This window comes from Caretta caretta, chromosome 3 (genome assembly GCF_965140235.1).
Source record: "Caretta caretta isolate rCarCar2 chromosome 3, rCarCar1.hap1, whole genome shotgun sequence".
In the NCBI taxonomy this organism is placed as follows: Eukaryota; Metazoa; Chordata; order Testudines; family Cheloniidae; genus Caretta; species Caretta caretta.
Window position 1 is genome coordinate 195636266 of NC_134208.1, and position 24383 is coordinate 195660648.

General features: G+C 43.1%; 1 protein-coding gene across 2 annotated transcripts in view; it reads left to right on the forward strand.

Moving 5' to 3' along the window:
• Positions 1–1665: 1665 nt before the first annotated feature.
• SERTAD2 (SERTA domain containing 2) overlaps positions 1666–24383 on the forward strand; it is a 99338-nt gene continuing 76620 nt past the window's right edge. The window contains exon 1 of one of the 2 annotated variants that reach the window (XM_048842699.2): positions 1666–2079. The gene's annotated coding sequence lies outside the window, so the exon portion shown is untranslated. The remainder of the gene's footprint in view (positions 2080–24383) is intronic. The other variant, XM_048842697.2, reaches the window with a different exon arrangement.

A 24383-nucleotide genomic window follows, 5' to 3' on the forward strand; every position in this document is an offset into this window, starting at 1 on the left:
GAACCTGACTCCCGGCAGGGGCTGTGGCGGTAACAAGCCCTCCCCACCCTCCGCTTGGAAATCCCATCGCAACTTGCAGCAGGCCCACAGCTGGCTGCTCAGCCGCAGCGAGCGAGCCCCGCCCCGAAAGCACAGGGGCCCGTGCGGGAGCAGCGAGCCCGGCCCCCGCCAGCGTCCGCCCCCCTCTGCCCGAGCCCACAGGCACCGCCCTCCTGGGCGCCAGCCGCTTCCACCCCGGCCCTGCCGGGCAGCCCCCGCGCCGGCTAATGGGCTGGCTGGCTGTCAGAGGCAGCCCCGGAGAGCGTCCCCCGGGCCCGCTCCCTCCTCCGCCGGGCCTAACGTGTAATGAAGAAACAGGTGCCGGGGCTGGGGACTGCCAAGCCCAGCGGTGCCGGGGCTCAGCCCGGGCACAACTCAAAGCCCTGCCCATGCTCAGGTCTCCCGCCTGCACCAAGGGGCGGCCCCGCCTCCGCTTTCCCCAGCTTCTGCTCCCCTCGGTGCAAGAGCCTGCCCCCTCCAGGTCCTGCCCCGCCCTCGGGGACAGCTCCCCCCGCAGGCTCCCCCAGGAACAGCTCCCCCAAACAGGGCTCCCCTAGGGACAGCTTCCCCCCACCCCCGCTGCAGGCTCCCCCAGAGACAGCTTCCTCCCCCTCCCCGCCCGCTGCAGGCTCCCCCAGGGACAGCTTCCCCCCCCCCTCACCGCCACTGCAGGCTCCCCCAGGGACAGCTCCCCATCCCCCAAAACAGGGCTCCCCTAGGGACAACTTCCTCCCCCTTCCCGCCCGCTGCAGGCTCCCCCAGGGACAGCTTCCCCCCCCCCCGCCACTGCAGGCTCCCCCAGGGACAGCTCCCCCTCCCCCAAAACAGGGCTCCCCCAGGGACAGCTTCCCCTCCCCGCCCGCTGCAGGCTCCCCCAGGGACAGCTTCCCCCCCCCCGCCACTGCAGGCTCCCCCAGGGACAGCTCCCCCTCCCCCAAAACAGGGCTCCACCAGGGATAGCTTCCCCCCCCCCCCCGCCACTGCAGGCTCCCCCAGGGACAGCTTCCTCCCCTCCTCCAAAACAGGGCTCCCCTAGGGACAGCTTCCCCCCCTGCAGGCTCTCCCAGGGCAAGGCTCCCCACCACCCCCCAGCGCGTGCTGCAGGCTCCCCCAAAACAGGGCTTCCCCTCCCCTAGGCTCCCACAGGGCTCTCCCCCCCAACGCGTGCTGCAGGCTCCAGGCAGGGCTCCCCTCCCCCTGCGCCTGCAGCAGGCTTCGCCGCCCCCAGTGCAGCCCACGCCCCCACCTATCTGTCCCGCTCCCTCCCTGTCAGGCTCCCAGCCTCCCCCCTCTTTGCGTGACCAATTTAGACGGGGGAGGAAAAGGGGGACGATGCCGCCTCCTCTGCCTCCCTCTTACCTCTGATTGGCCGGCTGTGCCATGCCCATCAAACTGATGTCCACAGCGGATTGGCCAGGCTGCCAGACCAGGAGAGGCTCCGTCCCCACAGGGCTCCCCTCCTCCCGCTCTCCCTTCGCAGCAGTGTCCTCAGAAGACTCATTGGGCGAAGGGCCCCCCACCAGCCTTGGGTGAGAGCTGCAAGGGCACTGGCTGGCAGCCCTGCTACTCAGCCTGGCTGGCCTGGCCATAGGCTCCCTGGAGCAGTGTGGGCGGGGCTCTTCCCCCTCCTGTGACTAACTAAAGTCTGTGAGTCACTGCACAACCCATCAATCCCATTAAATGCCGTGTGCGGGCAGGCGGTGCTGCTCCCGGCGCTGCCCCAGCCCCCGTGCATGGGCTGCCGCCGCTTCCCCCTCTGATACATGGCTGGCTGGCTGGACTTGCTACAGTGTCACATCCTCCCCGCCAGCTGCAGCACCAACTTCCCCCCCAGCTAGTCTCCTCCTGCCCGGGGCTGCTGCAAAGTGATGGGATAGAGCAAAGCCACTCCAGCACCTGGGCTCCTATTTATTACGGTCTGTCTCCCTGTCCTGTTCCTCTGTGGTTGTTCTTCTTCCTCTCTTCCCTTTCCCCTTTATTTTTATTCCTCTCTTTCCCCCTTGTCTTGGAGCCTAGATTTGTTGAGTTCTTCTGGAAAGGGTGAGTACAAGACATGGCCTTTCTGACTTAACATTTTTGTGTGGTACACTCTTTTAATGAGAAAAAGTCTTATATGGGGTTTGGGTTGTGTCTTGGCATGTGCTGTTTGCTTATTCAATAAATATGTAGAATTAAAAAGAAAATGGGGGTGGGCGAGAGGGTATGTGATCATTATCCTTTACTACTGCTACTTGCTGGATGGGTCACTTATCTGTTGCAAACTGTTTAAAAGTTGAATTGATTTCTTTAAAGTTAACTCTGACATGGATCAAAGATCATACTTTTCCCCCTCTCATCTTATTTTACTCCTTCTTCCTTTCTCCCCTCTTGTCTGTCTAGATTTTGATTTTTTGTATTTTTATAAAGTACCTGTGATCAGTGCAAATCCACATCAAATGGCGATAGATACAATCATTGTTTTGAAATAAAAATATTTCTTTTTGAGACTAGAAAAAATTCTATGGAATATATCTACTAACTTCTGAAAGTAATTCATATTGACATGTATTTTGAGGGAGCAGTAGACAACTTACTGTCCAAATCATACTGCAGCTCAACTCTTTGAAATTTTGTGCTGTGTGTATGTCCTTTTTATTAAAACGAAACCATTAAGTAGTTGTAAAGTGTTTGAACCCACAACAAACAAGGAAATTCATTTGTTCTAGCACTGCATCCTTGGCACACTCTGATCTGTCTAGATATTTCAACACATACGGAATGTATGAGTCTTATAACTGAATCACAGGAAAATGAGTGTATCCAATTGGATTTTAAGTCTTCAGTTTGAATGTCCTTGTGGTGGACTAAACTCAGATTCAAAATATTAGTGTAAAATAGTTTGACCTGGAATTTGTTTGTGTTGATCGTTTAATATATAATTAAAAAATGAGACTGGAGCATTAATTTGTCTTTTGTGTAACCATAATATCCAAAGGTGCTAAAATGAAAAACTAAGTCTCAACCCCAACAAGTACTTACAGTGTATCTCCAGAAGATACTTTCCAAGCCTCAGTACTTTACCTATGTATACTATGTATAAAAGTATACAGTACTTTTATCTATATATAAAATATTTTAAATAGCAGACTAATAACTTACAACATTCAAATCAGGTAAATAAATTACTTTTGAATTGCGGTGTTTGGATGTTTACGCTCCTTTTATTACAACACTACAATTTTGTCTTTAACTCGTGGCTAAAAACAGTCACTAGAAATTTCTGCTAAACTTTGTTAAAATAAATAAATTGGTGCCAGACTAAGATCTTGTATACCAAGTTTCAACAGTCCTTTAAAATATATATATTTGTAAATGAGAAGAAATCAAGATAGCTATGATTTCTTAGCCAGTGACTACTGAAATGAAACCCAGAGATTTCAGTGATTGTCCAGAGCAATCAAATTGGAGAGGTGAGAAATTCATATATTGTCACCATGACATTGGAAAAGGAAAAACCTTGGGATGATGGCTGAGATACTAAATTCAGAACGTGACCACTATTCATAAGTGGTAACTACTTTTTGTTAATTGATATGCACAATAAAAAAAAAAAATTATGAGCCAAAATCATTGCTTTTATAACATTGTCAGACCCTGTGTACTTACAGCAAGTATGAATGTGACCAATGTGTGTGAAGCTTTTTAAAATACCTGTTACAGTTGCTCTCATGGGGTCCTTTTAGATATGGTCTGTTGAGTCAATATTACATGGGTAAGGCCCTACCAAATTCAGGGCCCATTTTGATCAATTTCATGGTCATAGGATTTTAAAAATTGTAAATTTCATGGTTTCAGCTATTTAAAAGTGAAATTTCAAGGTGTTGTAATTGTAGGGGTCCTGATCCAAGAAGGCGTTGTGGGGTGGTCACAAGGTTATTGTAGCGGGGGGGTCGTGGTACAGCTACCCTTACTTCTGCGCTGCTGCTGGCGGCGGTGCTGCCTTCAGAGCTGGGTGCCCGGCCAACAGCTGCCGCTCTCCGGTCGCCCAGCCCTGACGGCAGCGCAGAAATAAGGGTGGCAATACCGCAACCTCCCTAAAATAACCTTGTGACCCCCCCCCCCACTCCCTTTTGGGCCAGGACCCCCAATCTGAGAAATGCTGGTCTCCCCCATGAAATCTGTGTAATATAGGGTAAAAGTACCCAACAGACCAGATTTCATGGCAGGAGCCCAGATTTCACGGTCCATGATGCGTTTTTCATGGCTGTGAATTTGGTGGGGCCCTATACATAGGCCTGTTTCACCTCTCTGAAACCAGTTTTATACTAGTGTACCTCCAATAATTTTAATGGAGTTACTCTTCATTTACATCTGTATGGGAAGAGATTAGAATCCAATATTTTCAAAAAGCCTCCAAATACTTACTTGACAAACTGTGATTCCAGCTCTCATCAGAGGCAGTTCTGCTCCTGTTACTCACACTAAGTGGTATTTTACTATGCGAGTAGTCCCTTTAATCCTGGTGTGACTACTCACATGCTAAAGTACCAATCAGTGTGAGTAAGGGTGACAGGATCAGGCCCTTAATACTTAATTTTATTCTTTGAAATAAGAATATATTATATTTCTTGGGGTCATGGCAAAATTTTCTGAGAACAAAGCGCGAAGTTATTCTATTAAATGATTACACCAGAAATAACTGTTTGAGATTATCCCTATGCTACAAATGAAATAAGCAAGCAAGTAAGTATTCTGGGTATTTCTCTTGATGCTGTGGAAGGTAGAATAAGATTGTTGTGAAATTCAGTGTTTTGTAATGAAATTCTGTGCTGGAGGGAAGTTTGAATACTGAAGGTCTTGCGGGAGGCAAGTTGGGAATGCAGTGTTAGAGATGCTTTTTTACAATATGACATGAAGAATTTTGTTGATTTCAATGGGAGCAGAAGCAGTTCAATAGTCTTTCTGAGAGCAGTTGATGTTGTAGGAAGCGTTCACAACGCTACTCGTCTGACTTACTTCTGTCTTAGCAGAAAGATCAGTGCTAAACAGACTGTTAAGAAGAAAACCTGTCTAGCGAAGTGGTGTTGTGTCCTGCCTTGATGCATTACATGTACTTTTTAATAAATCTCCTGAAACTTGTATTGGACACGATCAGGATGACAGACAATTATTTCATGTTTGTTTCATGTTTTCACTTCCTTTTATGACTGTATTCATTGCTACGCTTTTGTGTCACTGATTGCAATGTTGTAATTAATGTTAATTATGCAAACTAGATTGTTTTTAGAGGCTCTCCCACTCTGTATTGATACTGTCATCTTGTCTGTTTGTTAAACAAGAATGCATACATTTCAGGATGCTGGAGGAACTACAGCTATTAGTTACAAAATAGTATCTGCCTGGGAAACAAAAGCAAATACCACTTTCAGCTCAAACATTACATGAAATTTTTATTTGGCAGCACTGCTTAGTCACACAATTTGATCTGAAATAATGAGGCATCGTGAACCAAGGATACAAAATAGGAAGTAAGTGTAGGGACTTTGTGAAGAGAGCATGTAGACTTTAGAGTTTCACCATGTTCTTTCAAGATCGACAGGATTATTGAGTAAAAATCTGCAGTCCTTATTTGAATAAAATTTCCATTTAAGTATGTGAGAATTTTTTGCCTGCTTAAGGAAAACCGAATTTGGCAGCTAGTAACGTGCTAGCTTTGGCAAAACAAACTGATGGAACAGGCAACTTTGTGCTTAATTCTTCTTCTTCTTCTTCTTTTTTTTTTTAATATTTGCTTTGTTGTCTCTAAAAACCTCCACATCAGCTTGAAGGGTGATATTCGTTTTGCGCCCTAACTTTTCTAAACAAAAGTGCTCGTAGAAGAAATGATTAGTCTAATAATCTTTTATATAGAGGAAGTACAGTAATGATATTTGAATTAATTCCTTCAGATTAACTATAGTGAAATTAATAGAAATCTTTAAATCTGACTTTGAATTGCCCCTATGAAATACTTGAGAGCTGAAAGTGATTCATGTTAGAGTCTCAATAGAAATCATAATTGCAGGGATATTTGTGTTCTATTTTTATATTCATAATATATCACAGGAGAAATACCATGGTGGAGGGAGAATTTAAATTGGAATTATTTTACACTGTCAACATTCGAAGGTGTTGGTGTGTAAACATACTGTAAGACATTGGAAAACGATTCCCAGTTTTCCTTTGACTTTCCATACCAAATAAGCAATAATTTGTTTGCAGTTTGTATTAGATATTTGTCTTTTGTGCAAGACCATCAGTGTAGTAGTCCTCTGGAAAGCTAAAACCAGTACCCTGGGCTCCAACAAGTGGAAGTTATATAATTAAATGGAAAGATTCCATAGTATTAGAAAATTACCATTTAGCAATCTAGTGAGTCTGTTAAGCCATGGAGATGATTTTATGAAAATCAATAAAATGCCCATTTTTCTTCTAATTGTAGATCCATGTTAAAAGAAAAAAGATGCTATTTCTTGTTAGCATTTCACATTGGCTTGCGATATAGTTAAATTAGAAAGGCATTCTCTTCAGTTTAGACCATACATGTAAAGATAATAAATGTTTTTTGCTTTTGTTTTTTTAAATCTTTATTTATTAGATTGCCTTCCAGAAATCACACTAAAATGCTGGCCTGTAAGTGAATTCAGTGTGTCTGTCAGCAGAATCAAGAATGAGGGTCACTTATTTTTCAGATGACATGCTGGCATGACACTGGTTCCTATTGCCTAAATGCTGTATATTCCTTCACTTCCAGCTCATGGTTCCATACTCATGCTTTGAAGTATGTATGAAGGTTCCAATATACCAGGATGTGATGAACAACAAAGTAAATTTGAAAGAGAAATTGTGACCTTAACTATTTTAGAGGGTGGGGTGGAGAGAGTTGGTATTGCTCTCTGTAGAGTCTGTAATGTTGGTTAGCCTCTCCTTGCCTCAAAGGTCCACCTGTTCTGGTATTAGCAAAACAAGTAACTAGACCATCAATCAAATTAAGTACTTGGGGAGAAAGAAGTGACAAACTGACAGCCTTCCTCTGTAGCATGTATGGAACATTAAATATTGGTGATCTGTATGAAATATCATGGGACAGTAAAAGGGAGCTGTTAACCCTTAATGTTGGGACTTTGTGTTTTGCAACTGAAATGAAAATTACTTTATTAAAATAAGAAAACTTGTTTAAAATATCCTGAGTGTTATGACCCTTAACCAGATACTCCAAAACATTTATTCAAGCAAGATAAGGTACTCTACATCTTTTCTTGTGAGGAAACTTGCCTGCCTTAGTGATCTGTATTGTAATTCTTAACTGCTCTAGAATCCACGTATAACAAACTCCAAGTCAGCAGCTTTATGAAGAACCTACTTCATGACACGTGTGAGGAGTGCAAGTACTGAGTTTTGGTATGTTGGGGCTTACAAAGCTTGTTCTTGTATGAACAGAAACTGTTCAAAATGCCAGATTCATGATGCATGCAACAGTAAAGGTCACCAACTTGGAAAATTAATAATATGGTTCATGTTGACATTTCAGAGGCAATGCAGATTGGAGTGAGCCACACCCCAGTCTGTTCTAGTGGTTCCTGTGGACCTGCATTTTTCACTGCACTGAAACACACAAAATCAGTGGTGTTCCCCTTTTCTCCACCCCAGCCAAAATCCTTTCTATGATGAAACTGAAAAAATGTTTGTAATCTTTAACAAGCAAACAATAAAATGCTGATCAATTATTAAACAGAGCCAGTGAGGGTCAGAGTGGGGCTTTTAGCGTTCATCTGCATTTTACAAGCTGTATTTTGTCTTCTGGTCAGGTTTTGTTCCCAAAGGACCATGGGAGTCAGAGTTAGCACATTTTACAAATAGGTTCCTGATTCTCCAAAATACTGCTTGTAGTTAAGGAAACTTATTATGACCCTGTGGCCTTCACTATTTTTCTTTGGCACAGCTGTGGGAATCAGTTCAAGGAAAGTTGTAAGAACACAGAAGTGAAAAACAGGGATAAAGAAATCCTAACTTGGGCTGGAACAAACTTCTTTAGATTCAATAATGTAAAGCCAGAATCTCAAGAAATAATGATGATGTTACTTTTCATAAAGTCACATAAAATGTGGAGCTTCTAAGTGGAGAGGAAATCGTAATTACACCATTGTTTCTGTCTTGTAAACCATTCGGCCATTAACAGTGAGGTTAAAGAGCATTAATTCTGACATCAAATTTCTTGTGAACTTGGAATTTTTCTTGTCAAAATTAAAATGTTAATTTATTGCATTTTCCTATATATACTATAAACTTTGGGGAAAATAAAGCACTAACACTGTGGTAAGGAATATGCATTGTATTTTTCTTGAAATAAAATAGACGATATGCATATTTACCCCTGTGTTTACTCCTCCTTATACTTCTCTTCTTTTGTCTCATAACTCTTCCATTTCCTCTGTTTCCTCCCTTGTTTTCTCTTCTCTCACTCCTCGTGATCTCTTTTGTTTCTTTCCTCTTCCTTTCTCCTTTTACCTCTTAGTACCATTATTAGTATTCTCAATTATTGAGTTACATTAACACTTAGGTGCCAAAGTCAGGATCGGGGTCACGTTTTGCTAGGCACTATACAAAAACATAGTAGCAGTCCCTGCTCCAAACAGCCTACAGCTTGAACAGCCAAGATAAACAAAGGGTGGGAGGGGAAACAGAGGCAAAGTGAGGTGTAATGACTTGCCCAAGGTGGCACAAAGCAGGTCAGGAGGTTAGCCAGGAATAGAAGATGGGTCCAGAGCCCCACTCCAGTACCCTGTCCAGTAGATCACCCACTTCCCATCTTTTCACCTCTTTCTGCTTTCTATTTTTTGTGTGCCTCATCCGTTTGCTCTTTTCCCTCTTAAATACACTGAGTGGCTTTTCAGAGTGCATTTTGAGACTGTTCTGTAGTCATAAACGTTTTTCTTCTGATACCATTTACACTGGTGCAGCATCACTGATTTCAGTGGAATGTCTCCTGACTTATACAGGAGTATGTGAAATCACAGTAAAGCCCACTGGCTTCACGTACCAGAAGAATACATGTACGTTCAGGTTAGGCACCAAAATATATATTTTTAAAAATGAATGTAGACAGGAAAAAGGCAATATTTGGTGCATTTATGTTGTAATTTACATGCTGCACAAATGCAACTCAGGAATACTATAGAGGTAAAAGGTACATCTTTTCTTATTAGTTCTTAAAGGACTACATCAGCTATTGTGCTGGGCCCAGTAGTCTAAAATTTTGAAAGGTGAGCAGTGCTTTTCACCATGATGAGTAACCTATTTGAAAATACTGTTTCTAAATAGACTTGATGTATCTAAGGCTACTGCTAGCCAGGGTCATCTTGCTATGACTACTCTGGCAGAGTAAAAGCAGGAAGCTGATGTACAGACAGTTAGATCAGTACTGAAAGCATGCTGGAAATTGACTTGCAATGTCAGAAAAAACATAAAGTAGCAGTAGTCCCCTTTCCTCTCTCCCAAGCAAAATTTTTTAAACTTTGAAACTGATAAAATTATAGGTTTCAGAGTAGCAGCCGTGTTAGTCTGTATTCGCAAAAAGAAAAGGAGTACTTGTGGCACCTTAGAGACTAACCAATTTATTTGAGCATAAGCTTTCGTGAGCTACATCCGATGAAGTGAGCTGTAGCTCACGAAAGCTTACGCTCAGATAAATTTGTTTGTCTCTAAGGTGCCACAAGTACTCCTTTTTCTTTTTGATAAAATTATGTTTGCTTAAACTTCTAAATTTTAAAATTTTCCTCACTCTCAAATATTTTAGTTTGTTCCCAGGAAAAGGTGCTTCTTATCTTTCAAAGTGTTAGATTGAGGGGCTTGACATAATGGCACATGTGGCATCCCTAATTTAGAAAATCCACTCTCCTAAATCACAGATTTTTTTTTTTCTCCAGTAGTTAATTAAAAATTAGATGAACTGCCCTCTTGCTCAGGGCAAATATTGGATTTCTTGGACTGTAACATATGGATTAAACTTCATTACTTCATACATTTTATTATTCTGTAGGGGAGGCATCATAGTTGTCTAAGCATAAGTGGTTACCCACACAAAACGACCCTGCTAGGGATGTAAGTACACGGTGCAGAAAATTCAAAAGTTAGTTTCCAGAGCATTTGTTAGCTTGTCCTTTTTTGCATCCATACTCGTTAATTGTCATGTGTGTATTGATGATTTATTCCCATCATGATCAACATATCCCCTTTGTCCAGGGCATACACACATGTTGGGTGATTCATTCACCTGCATGCACCCATATTCTCTCATCACCTGCAATTCAAGCTCTGACAGCTGCTCTTCTTTAAGTGCTTGTTGATTTCTCCTTCCCTCTCTTTTTCTGGGTGTAGGACTCTCCTTGGCTTTGCCTGAGAGTCCTGGCCTCAGAGGGTCCTGCTTTTGCCTGAGAGTGCTTGCTTCCTGCTCTTACTATCTGCCCCAGTTATGAATGTAGTATAAATCCTTACTGCTCTTACTCAGGCAAACGGGTCCCTTCAGGTACTGGGAAGTCTGTAGCAAGTCCTGTGTTCCAGTTCACATGGATATTAAGAACTCTAACCAGTAGCTCTGATGCTTTTCTCCTCTGATAGTCCCCCCCCCCCCCCATGCACCAATTGGACTCATGTTCTGAAGTGGAGGAGCTGGGAAGATCTTCTACTGCTTTCCCAGGCTCATGGGAGGAGAAGGGATGGGACAGAGAAAGCTCCCAAGGGATTGGGCAGCATACATTCTCTCTGGCCCTGCAGTGACATCCCGCTGCCTCCAAGGGAGAGGAATGAAGGTTTCCCTGCTGCTCCCTTTTCCTTGACTTGTGTGAGAGGACAGTGACATTTCCTCTTTCCAGAGGAAAAGGGGAGTGAGATAGTAGCACCCCTTATGAAAAATCAGCATCAGGTAAGTGCTGGAGAGTCGAGGGGCTATTCATCTGGCCCAGATCCCCCTGAGACTGTGTATCTGCATTACATACATGAGTTATTTATTTTAAATGAAGAGGCTAGATTCGTGTGTGTGTGTGGTTTCCATGTGTGTTTTTTTAATGGTTATGCTGGATTTTTGCCATGCCACAAAACTGATTAGAAATTATTATAATGAAAAGGGGGCAATGGTTCATTTCAGAGATAGGTAACATGGCGGGGAGAAGGCAAATTTGAACACTTCCCCAGTTGCTGGATGAGCATAGGGTGCAGGTCCCCCACCATCATCTCCAGGAGCTACTACTGTGCTCATTTTTTGGGTCAAAGATGGGACCAGTATTTCGTTATCTTAATATATATCCTTATGTGTGTTGCTATTATTTATGTGCAATGGTGCCCACTGTGTGCCAGGCACTTGGTGACAGTTCGTGCTCCAAGAAGCTCCCAATCTAAAGCCAAAGGTCAGGGGAAGGAGAATAACAATAGGCAATTTACATAGAAATCAACAAGATTTACTATGGGCAGCATGCCAGAGCTGGGGCTTTTAAGAGAGATGTAAATGTGGGCAGGGTTAGGTGCCTTGCAGGTGACCTCAGGGAGGTCAAACCATGCGTAGGGGGCTGCATGAAAGGAGGTGTGTGGCACAGATGACTTTGTGAAAATCTGACAAAATTGGTGAAGAAGGTTGGGAAGGGGTGGGGGGAGGCAATGTTTGACAGGAAGGATAAGAAGGGAGGGACAGAGCTTTGAGAATGTTCACCAGAAACTTAAATTTGAGTTTGATATAATCGGATAGGAAGCCAATGGAAGGATTCAAAAAGGGGAGTTGAGTTACAATGTATATACAAGCTGCAGTGTGGTTGGATTTATTATGTTAGCAGCTATTGTATGCTTGAATTTTCTGGCTCTTTTTCATTTAAACTCTCAACTATATAATGTTGAGTTTGTGTAGGGATTTTTTTATTTTATTTCTTTTGCATCTAATTTCCTAAGCGTTCTAACAGGAGTAAAAAAACATTAACTGAGTGCATGCCATGTTGAGTTCCCATTACCTTTGGGTTGAGAACAACCATGAGAAACTTCAGTGCAAAGAGTAACTTCTCTGAAAGTTGTAAGTACCTGAAACCAGGGACTTGGATTGTAAGGACACTGGGGACGGGGCTGTCTCATTTGTTTATGTTTCAAGCAGTGCTCGGAGGCCTCTGGGTGCTAGGGTAGTACAAATAATCAATAATCAAATCTAAAACAAACAAAAGGAAGTATTTTTTCACATAACGCACAGTCAACCTGTGGAACTCCTTGCCAGAGGATGTTGTGAAGGTCAAGACTATAACAGGGTTCAAAAAAGAACTAGATAACCATTGATGGACCTATCCTCCATGAACTTATTAGCCAGGATGGGCAGGGATGGTGTCTCTGTTTGCCAGAAGCTGGGAATGGACGATGGGGGATGGATCACTTGACGATTACCTGTTCTATTCATTCCCTTTGGGGCATCTGGCACTGGCCACTGTTGGAAGACAGAATACGGGGCCAGATGGACCTTTGGTCTGACCCAGTATGGCCATTCTTATATATGTTCTTATAATAATTTTAGAATAAAAACTCTTCAGCTGTAATTCTATTCCATGTGCGTGAGAGAGAGAAAGAGAGGGGAGAGATTCTTTCTCTCTCATTCTTCCTCCATCTGGAAGGATGAAATGCAGAGCTTTTTCTAAGAAGGTATCTAACATACTTCCTCAAATTAGCCAGTAAGTGGCATTACAAACAGGTTACAGCAAGTGGCTGGCAATTTTCCCATCCTTCTTGTCACTGGAAACATAATGCTTGTGCAATGTGCTCATTCACGAGACATCTGCATGCAGAGTCGGTCCTGGGGACACACAAACAGTGTGGTTGCGTGTGGCACACTTTTATCTGTGATGCCTCATTGGTGGCCAAAGAAGTGGCCTGGGAGCAATGGTAATAAACCATTTTTTCTTTATTTGACAGTACGATGGAAGAGGTGAGAACTCCGGGAGCTGAATTTGCAGGGGAGCAGTGGAAACATCCTGGGATGGGTGGGGAGATGAGAAGTAGGGTAGGTCATTGGCAGTGCCATTGTGTGGTGGAGGACTTCAGATAATTTCTAATGCTCAGCATTCTGCGCATAATAAAGTAAGACCATAATAGCACTGAATGCCCTGAGCACAGCAAGGTGGAGTGATTAATTAAAGATGATTTTGATCATTGACTTAAATCACTTGATTTTTTTTTTTAATAATCGATTTAAATCGGGTTGAGGCTTCATGAAAACTAATTTGAAAATTTACGCTATTACAATGTTGGATTACAATTTAATTGTAAATTTTAAATGTTTTTAAGTGCCGCTACTCATTGGGCATCGTATTTCAATTTTACAAAATTGCTGTAAGCAAAAATCAAAATGATTGAAAAGGGAGGCGTTATCCTGTGAACACATAAGCAGGTACATAAGTTTCACTCACATGAATGCTCCCATTGATTTCAAAGGGCTAAAATGGGGTTTTTATTAAGTTGGCTTCTCCTCATGTCATAAAATCTGTCACTTCAAAAAAAAATTGCTTTGGTGTAAACCATGAAAAGTTGTTTAGATTGTCAATATGTTAAAGTTATTGTGAAACTTTTTTATGCACATGGGTCAAAATGTTCACAAACAACCTACAGTTAGGCTTCTCAGCTCAGTCTTAGGTAACTAAGTGACTAGGGAGTACAAGACCCGTTGACATCAGATTGCAGGCTCTGATGGAGGAGTCCAGCCTGGTTGAAACATCTCAGCTTGTTTAACCTGTGGAAGCTCAATATATCATAAGGGGGGGTTAGTTACAAATAATGCTTGCTTATCAATCCTGTGCTTGCATTTTTGGTGTTCTCACAGTTGGGATGTTAATGAGGCCCTGGAATTGTCCTTTTCAGCACAGAGAAGTATGAAAGTTCTTAGGAGGAAAAAAATCTTCATGTAGGATCTGAAATTCTACTGACCAGTTGCTGTCGTATCTGAATGCTTCTCAGACAGGAATGGGCCCTTGCTGCCTGTGGCTGACCTCAGAATGCCCCTATGCTGGAGGCTGTGAGGGGGTAGTGTAGTGCTGTCTATCCTGGATCCCTGCGCCTAGAGGATTCTGCTACACAAGAAGAATCCTCACCTGGCCACTTAAGTCAGCGCTGAGTATGTTTGCTCTGCTTCAGCTATTTGACGGGGCTGAGGATCTGGTCCAGTTAACTTAAACTTGCAAGCGCCCTGTCAGATAGAAAGAGAGTTTTATCCCTGTTTTATAGGTGAGGCAACTGAGGCACAGAGATTCCTCCCCTCCCGCTGGAAATCTGTGTCAGAAGAAGTAATAGAAGCAAGACCTTTTGATGATCAGTCCTCTGCTTTAATCACAAGATATTTCTTAAGCCACTTACTAAAAAGCAGCTTAGATTGTTACTCTGTTAGTGGCTCCACCTCCCCATGCAGACTTGTAGACAGTGCATGATCACATAGTAAGTGGAGATATTTTGTTTGTGTTTCTCTTTACATAACACTCTAAAGTATGTAATAGAGAGAGGTTTTGTTCACGTGTTTTAGTGCTTATGCACGATGGTTGTATTTTTGGTTTTCTCTTATTATTTCTAAGCTGTTAATAACCAATAAGGAGACAGATGTGTGGGTAACAGTATCTGCAGCCAAATTGTCCTCTTGACTTTTAGGCACAGAGGGAACAAAAGGTGTTCATGGACCAAGCAAAGATGACTTGTAAGCACATAATGGAAGTATGGCCCAGCGGTTAGAGTACTAACCTGGGCTGTGGGGGAGACAGATTCAATTCCTGCTCTGCCACAGACTTCCTGTGCAGCCCTTGGCAAGTCACTTAGTCTCTCTCTGCCTCAGTTCCCCATCTGTAATATGGAGATGATAGTGCTTCTCTACCTCAGAGAGTTGTGACGATAAATACACTCAATATTGCAAGCCACTCAGATACTTGGACTATGAGAGCCAATACGAGGGCCTTATATAGCAAATGAGGGGAAACTCTAAACAGCATCTTTCTCACCCTGAAGCCCTTCTGTAACAGCAGCATGTAGTTTGGGCACAGAGTTTTTGTAGGTGAAAGCCACTTGCTGTGATGGGCCCACAGCAAAATGCACAGGGGCATTAATGCTGAGTGTCTAAGTCTTCATAATGGAGGACTTTTCTTGTACTATATCACAAGTGGCTGCTTTCATCTCTCCTCCATTTTAATGGCGTATACATGATACAGACTTCCTTATCTCGGGTGGGGTGGATGCTATATAGATATTACGCAGTACCACTGCCATCTTTCTTAATTATGTATGAGGTATGGCCATTATATCTCTTTCCTGATGTATATTAACAGAAAGGAAGGACATAACACCATCCAGAGTTGGAAATAGTTAAGTGTCTTGACTCTGGTTCGTGGCTGGGCAGCGATAAGCATGAGGCATGAAGTGCAAAGTGGCTTTCTTTAAGGCTAACTCCCAGCAGCTGTGTGCTCTGGTGGGCTAGGAATATAGGAGACCAAGGATGGCAATCTTGCGTCCCTCGTGTTGTGCATGTGGCTTGCAGTGCTGGATTGTGACACATACTTCATTTTACACAGTTTCCACGCAGTTGTTTCCTGTGCAAAAGGTCAACATACAACGTATAGGGGCCCCAGATGCACCAAGAAGCATTGCATATATTACAGTGGCATATTTCTCATATACAGCATGCTCAGCATCTACCAGCTTGAGTCAGAATTGGGGTATTTCCACTCTGGCCTCTGACACTGAAAAGCCTAATCTCCTTTTATATTTTTAATATATTGCATCTGGAATCATCTGAAGCTGTTGGAGAGCTGCCTAGGCCAATGGTAGTGCTTTTCATTTTCTAGAGGACTCCTATGCATATCAGATTGGGCTCCTAGCCTCTCACCAGCCCCAGTTTGAGCAATTTAAGTCCCAAACTTGTCCCACTAATACTTACAGAATGCAGAGCCTGAGAGGTGTTACAAGTGTTCCACATATTTCCTGATCAGGCCTTTTGTCTTGTATGACATTGTTCCCAGTGGCATGGGAGGAAAAAGGCCCAGGGGGTCTTTTATGGAGTACATGTTATCTCCCTGCATTTTTACATCCCTTCCAACTTTAAAACTTTGTATCACAGCTACCATCCTTTTAGCCAAGAGGGCTTGGGCAATGTTCTTTGCTCATTGATGCTGGAAGAAGCACTGTCAAATGAGAGGAGGCACTTCCTATTTTAAACAGGAGGACAAAGTGTATTTCCTCTGTAGCACTCCTAGTCTTGCTGGCTTGGAGAAAGGGACAGGAACTGATCTCTGCTCTCACCTGTGGCTGTAAGGCTCTATCTCTCAGTATGCTGGCCCCGACAGTCTCTTATTCTCTATTACATTTTTCTCCTTTTTGGAGGAACTTTGGCTCCGTAATAATGTGATACATCAGCTTAAGTAATTTCTGTTTGAAGATATTAAGCTCTGTGAATACTGAAGAATATTATGTCTTCAGATTTTGAATGGTCCTCTCCATAATTCAGTACTGCTGTTGGAATGATTTTGTTTCAACTGCCGGGGCTAGTTTAAATAGAACTGTCTGAGCATGGGCTGTAGTTTCTCATAGATCACAAAGTGAAGTTCAGTGAATGATGAGTTGTCACGGGATACCATAATGAAATAAGTACTCCTCATAGTTTTGAAATAAATAGTAATTTCATTAAAGGGGAGAAAAGGACATTTTGTCTGTAACCTTAATTGTAAGAGCTGGAATTCCTAAGCAGAGATTTTTCACATGCAGTTAGGTTGCAGTGAGTTTTAGTGAGAGTGAATTCAATGTGGGGAGGGATGCTAAAACTCCCAGCAGTGTCTGTCTGAACTACATGTCTGCAGTAGATTCTCTTCGTCCTTTTGGTACTTGGTGATGTGATACTTATGCATGGTCTTCGTACATGATATGTATGGCCGTGCATGCAGCCTGGTCCTTGAGGAAAAAGTCAGCAAGGTATCTAATGTGATACCTTTATTGAACAACTGACAAAGATGCAGTAGTTGCTGTTGAAAGTCAACATTTGATAAGAGTGACATCTGCTAGCAATTTTCCATTTAAAAAGTCAATATTTGCTATATATTGCTTTTAGGTAGATGTTTGCTAAGGACTGCATGACAGTGGAGTTCAAACCATAGTCCTACAAGGCAGAAGTTGAGTATCTCCCCCTCAGTTCTATTCATTTGCTTCCCTATTCATCTTGTTTAACACATAAGCACAAATATTGTTGTTGATTTTTTTAACTGGAAATCGTACTTTATAGTAACCGTGAAAAAACAGATAACAGGCTGGGGGTGGAGAGCTAGGATCTTTGGGGTTCAAAAGCTTGTTCTCAAATGCTGACTTCTGTAACCAGAACCCAATCACTTTCTCCCTCTCCCCAAATTTCCCTATCTGTAGAATGTGAGTGATACCTGCCCACTTCAGAGTTGTTGAGAGGGCTGATTTTGCTGGTGTCTGTAAAACACTTTGAAGATGAGCAGTGCTATATATGGACCAAGTGTTTATTTTTGGAATTCACTGTGATGCTAAAAACAGCAAATTCAAGGAAGCAACTACAGTTGTACTGTCATGATCCTAGCTCTCAGAGCTAGTACCCGGGGTTTACTATTTGTAGCCTCTATCTGCCCATCTGTGATAGTTCTGCTGGAAAGTCTCCATTTGTAGAGGCTCTCATGGTACTGGGGGATAATATGCAATTGAGCATGTGGGAGAGACTCCCTAGTCAATATGAAAAATTCAATATAAAATTAAGTTTGTTTTTTTTAATTTGTTTTACATTTTGATTTTAACATGAGTCACCTGATTCTCCCCAGGCCCTGCTCCCTTTCTCCTCCTGAGAACAATACCAGCTAAAGAGCAGACCAAGCAACAGGAGCAATAGTTTCTAGGACTGGAGAGTAGGGACCCACCACACACACCGTTCTGTCAGTTGCTGCAAAGGCTGGGAGTGACAGCTGGAATGCCTATTCTTCTCACTGTGTGGAGTCATGGAAGTTGGTGTCCATTCAGCAGAGGTTTCAGAGTAACAGCCGTGTTAGTCTGTATTCACAAAAAGGAAAGGAGGACTTGTGGCACCTTAGAGACTAACCAATTTATTTGAGCGTGAGCTTTCGTGAGCTACAGCTCACTTCATCGGATGCATACTGTGGAAAGTACAGAAGATCTTTTTATACACACAAACCATGAAAAAATGGGTGTTTACCACTACAAAAGGTTTTCTCTCCCCCCACCCCACTCTCCTGCTGGTAATAGCTTATCAGTAGAGGGGGATTGTCCTTTCTGCACGGATCTGTAGGAGTTGGAAGAATGAGCTGGTTTCTGGTGGATTGGGGGGTATGGTATGTGCCCCACCCCACAATGGCTGGGACTACAGTAATGTCTCCCAGCATTCACTTCCCTGCAGCTCCATGGCAGCTGGTTTAGGGAGAGGATGGGAGCAATTCACCCCTAGGCACAATTGCCGAGGTAAGGCTAAGGTCCATACTGCAGTTACATGGTCCCTACCGTCATGGTCCCTACTGCAGTTACAGATGCAGCCTAAGTAAAAACCTGGTCCATATCTTTGGAATATCTCTGGTTCACTCAACATACCCATTAATTCAGACTAATTTAATTTCCAGTCTCTCTGGCTTGTCACTCAGGCACAATGAACCAGTAGGAATGATGGTGTTCTGGGACTGGCTTGACTAGTTTCTCTCCCCTGAGAGCCAGTTTCTAGTCTGCCACCAATCAGCAAAGTTGCAACCGGCTCCACTACTATTGTTCAGTACACCTGAGCCTCGTCAACAAAAGCTTCAATGACATCCTGGAAAAAAGACAGCAAAGGAGAGTTACAGCCCTTTGCCAGCTCCTTCTGGGCCTCTTATCACTAAGACTGAAGCAGCTGAGGCTTTAGAATCGCTGCACTCTCCCTCAGCCCTGGAGAGTTAAACAGTCAAAATCCTGCCAAGTGTGCTGCCCCTCAGTTTAGAAGGGGAGGACTCCTCTGTCAGCAGCCCCTCCTAGTATCTCCTTTGCCTGCTAGCCCACTCACCTCACAGCATCTTGTTTAATAGGTAGGATGTTGCATATTCATAGAATATCAGAGTTGGAAGGGACCTCAGGAGGTCATCTAGTCCAACCCCCTGCTCAAAGCAGGACCAATCCCCAATTTTTGCCCCAGATCCCTAAATGGCCCCCTCAAGGATTGAACTCACAACCCTGGGCTTAGCAGGCCAATGCTCAAACCACTGAGCTATCCCTCCCAGCGGGGGGACTCAACCTTCCATTGACAAGCACCCCAATCCCTTGAATTTTCCTTGACTGGGTGTTGACTGAAGTCCCTGAGATTCAGGGTGAGCTGGGGCCCTCATGTCTAAAAGGATCAAAAAGTGCCTAGAAGAGATCCTTTTCCTCATTCACCTGGTGGCATTGGCCCAGTGGCTCTATTTGCCAGGAGGGATCTTGGGGAGCTAAGGGGGGGCAGGGATTTTCATCAAAGTACCAAGGCACTGACAAAGATCCAAGCATGGTTCAGTTTTCTCCAGCGTCTTTGGAGAGCAGAGACTGGAGCTCTCTCGGTGCTTCCCGACTGACTGGAGGCCAGAAGGCTGCTCACTCCTGAAAAGTAAATATGAGGAATGGACCCGACTGGAAGGCAGGAAGGGATGCACCAGAAAAGTATACCTGAACCCAGTTGAAAGCTGGAGGTGTGGCTTGTGGATACTGTCCCCTGTCGTGACAAGCGGTATTTTTTTGTAGCTCTGACCCATGTCAAGAAACAAAGTTCAGTCTCTTCCTTGCACTCCTGTATGGTCAGACGTCCATTAAATGGTACTGGAAGTAAACCAGATACTTGACAAAAATTGAGCACATGAAGCCACCTGAATCCCTTGGCCTGGAAGGGAGCCTGGCAAAGAACTGGAGGAAGTGGTTGCAGTACTTCCAAACCTTTCTCAAAACCAGTGGCATTGCAGAGAAATTGGGGAGGGCATTTTGGTTCTGACTCTGACAATGCAGCAATTGAGATCTGTAGCTGATTCCAATGGAAGCATGGGGAGAACTGAAAACTGCTAGAAAGTCATTAAAATACGTCATTTAATCCTTTGACCAATGCAGGAATATCACTTGGGAAAGGTACACCTTCTTTATGCTGGCTCCCATTTATCATAGTACTCCATACTTACGTAAAGCTAAATCATGAGATTTTTGAACTGTTAGCAGATGGACTAATTGGAAACCAAATGATTTGTGGTATAACTGATAAGATGAAAAAGGTATTGTGAGCAACAGCCTTGACTTTGCAAAGAGCAGTGAGTATTTGCAGGATTGGGGAAAACTGCACTTTTCCCTCAATGAAACTGTTAATAAGCAGTGGAAGAACTGAAGTGTAGCTAACTAAAAAAAATATGGAGCCATAAAGACCGAATACATTTGTAAACAAAAATGGCAGACCCAGATTTGCTAGTAACAAATGCAGAGGTAATTGCAATATAAAGCCAAGGGGTCCAGCACAATGTGTACATAAAGTATACTACCATTTTGCAAAAGCACTTCACGTCAGCACAAATTTCAAAGTATAAAACCAAATGATTTTCATGAACATACTGCTGAAGGACAAAAATCAAATGATGATGCAGAAACAGTGGTCTTTGTTGAGTCACTTAATTAAAATGACCAAGGAAGGCTCTACAACAGAGTGGAGTGTGACCATGGAAATAAATGAACAAAAAATGAATTTCAAAATAGATACTGGAGCTGAGTGCAAAGAAATCACCGCAAATATATACAGAAACATTAGTGACTGCCTAATGTTAAAATAAACTAAGCTAGTTTCATATAGCTGGGAAATGAGCCCATGTGGCAAAGCCACGCTGGCATGCCTGAATAAGGGCAGATACCACTCAGTAAAGCTTGAAAAGTGGAACAGACAGTGTCGTATGTGGAGTTGAAGAACAGTCTACAAATACGGATGGTCAAATGGGGCTCTTAAAGAACATGATGAGGTGTTTAATGGACTGAGATGAATTAAGGATATAATACAACATATATGAGAGATCTCGGTAGATCACCAAGATACATGCACCATGTGAGAGATGAAGCAAAAGATGAAAATGACCAAACAATAGTTAATTATTGCTTGAATACAGACAGCAAGCTGAATTAACAGTGTGGTCGCTGGAAAAAAAAAAGTTTAAATATATGTGTACCTATCCAAAAAGTCTTAATAAGGCCATCAAACTCTAGAGCTCTAGCCTAGCAGTTCTCAACTAGAGGTCTGGGGCCCCCTGGGGGGCCGTAATCAGGTTTCAGGGGGTCTACGAAAATATACCAGAGAGCAGGGCCCACGTTAAGACTCCCCGGGGCTCAGGGCAGAAATCCCAAGCCATGTGGGGCTGAAGCCAAAGCTCGAGCAACTCAGCTTTGCAGGCATCCTGTGGTGTGGGGCCACAGGCAGTTGCCCTGCTTGTTACCCCCTAACGCCAGCCCTGGTTATTAATCTACTGGATATGCAGAAAACCAGTTGTGGCACAGGTGGGCTGTGGAGGCTTTCATAGCATGTCAGGAGGAGGGGGCTCAGAAAGAAAAAGATTGAGAACTCCTGCTCTAGCCCATGAAAGTAGATGAGGAAACCATGTCTAGACTTTAAAAGCCAAAGTATATTCATTTCTGGATGAAAACTCCATGTCTCGCATCTTCTAATCTGCATTGAGGAAAGGTAATTGTTGATGCTTTCTTGATTTGGGGAGAACACAACCCCCCAAAGGAGTTTGACCAGACCCAAGTAAAAATTGAAGCACTTCTACTAGTGGAAAGACCACAAAACAAGGAGGCCTAACATAGAGATTCATGGGCATGTTATCACTAAGTAAATTGATTACTAATTTGTTACAATTAAGTGTGACCGCACAACTTGAGGACAGTACAGAATGGCAATAGTATGACTGGAAAAATGAAAAACTTCATGGAATTAAAAAAAAAATGTTACAGAAGCATCTGTACTGAAATATTTTGAGATTAACCAGGAGCCTAAGATCGGAGTAAATGTAAGGTCATGTGGTTGGATGTCTAGAAATAATGAAAGCGAAGAACGGTAGGAAGTGGAATTTGAAATAAGTGCAGCTCAAGAACTGTCCAATTCAGTAACAAAATTCGATAAGCTCAAATAAGAAACAAAAAGTGAGTCAAGCCCAGGTATTTTCAAGCATAAAAACTTACTGGGATATGGAATTTCTATGTAAAGGATGTTATGTCATAAATACCACAGCAAGAGGTCATAAATGCAAATCACAATCTGAGTACAGAAAAATGCAAGAACAGAGGCTGGGATGTCATGTTGTGGCCAGGCACTCATGCTGCCACTGAAGATAAGTTTTTGAAATCTGTAACAAATACAGGAAGCAGGATGCAAAAGCGCTGCATGAAATTTCTAGTCAGCCCTGGTCCAAGATTGGCACAGACAACACATTGAGTAACAATGCAATAACATATTGTGTATTGTACCTGTTCACCATGGGATTCAATGAGCTAATAATGGATTACGGCCCGCAATTCATGATGGACTCATTTCATTGGTCCTCTTTGATATATCCGTTCAGTCACACCACGTCAAGCCCTGACTATGTATTATCAATGGGTCCAGTCTCTTACCAATACAGTCCTTTTTGTGTAACATACACATTACACAGCTTCTTTTACAGACTGCTCAAGCAAGTTCTGACTGACTTTGTCCATGGTAGTACACAACTACCATTATCCTTAGGGATCAAAAACCTAAGGGAGAGGCACCTGGCTTGTACTAAGAAGCTCAAGACCCAGAAATGAGAATTTTGTCCAAATGGTATTGTTGGAGAGGTAGCTCTTGTGCTGGTGAAATGCCCTTTTTGTCAGCTTACAAAGGGAGATGTTTCGCGCTTATTCCTAATTAGTGTTGAGGTGCAGCAGAATCCCAGACAGATCGCAGAATTGCTATCCTGTCCAGTTTGCCTGGAGTATTTGAAAAAGGCCATCTTTTGGGTTGTGAGGCAGAGTAGACTCCTGTAAAGGAAATCTGCAACGTGTTGCCGCCTCTGGGAAGTCTGTCAACATGCTTTCTGCCAACTCTATGCTGAAGTCAGATATTTTAGCTTCTTGCATTGTAGCCTCGAGCCACAGGGGCTGAGAACAGAAATGCAGTCTCGTAGGTCACCTTCCAATCCTAGAAGCTTTACTTTAGGTACAAATACATGCACTTTCTTTTTCCACGATTAAAACGTAACTGAAACTTTCCTACAGGCAGAAGCTATGGTATGGCACTTGCAAACTGATACGGCTCTGCCTATCTGTCGGTGGTGGTGGTAGTGGTTTTTTTTGTTTGTTTTTAAAAAGCAGGATTAATCAGTCTTTCTTCAGCTAACTTTCACTCAACTTGAAATTGTCCCTCTTCCGCACCTCCAGCCCCTAATTTCCCACCGCTCACCCTCCCACCTTGCCCCGAAAACACACCTACATTTAAGTGTGCTGGGTTCCAGGAAATACCATAAATGAGAAGAAAAATGTTAAGTCAGGCGCTATTCTTTTTTTTTCTCTACTGGCAGTAAATTTGACAAAATATCTTCCTCTGGTGGATTCTATTCATGTATGTTAGCACTGACAAGGGGATTTCCTGGCCTTAGAAGAGGAAGGAACTGTAGCTACTCTGAAATTTTAAATGGTTCCTGCAATGCTTGGTCACTCAGTGCAAAGTTTTGACATTCTGTGTATTCACATTTTCATCTTAATCCTTTTATTGGTGGGCAAACATTTTAGATTTTGGGAGTATTTACAGGGGCGGTAGGGAGAACTCCAAAATTCCTTGCTCTCCGTTGTCTTTGCAACTATGGTTTTCATATGCAGTATGATATGTACTGTGATAAAAACAGAACCAGGTTTTTATTTGCAGTCTGACTCTGAGGTTTTGCTGTCCTAGAGAAGATTGTGTATTTGTTTTGGCTTTTTTGGTGTCCGAGTGAAGAATAAGTAGCCTTTTGCCTGCATGCACTCACATACATGTACGCACGCTCTCATTCTTTCTCTCCCCCGTGCACCAACACACAAAAGGAGTTTGTTCTTTTTTGTGCACAGCCAAAAGAGGCCGGGCACTGCTGTCTTCAGCTCAGTGGAAATTGGCAGTATCCCATCTCCTGTAAACAACAGTCTGACGTCAGCTCGTGCAGTGGTGATAGCAGTACAACTTGAGAGATTTTCAACTGGCTAAGCTGTTGAAAGCCTGTCGTTGGCTTTGATAATCTCTGGCTAGACTTTAGAGGAGTTGGGGGGGGGGGGAAAGATTGGTTAATGACAGAAATCGGAGAGCAATTCCTGAT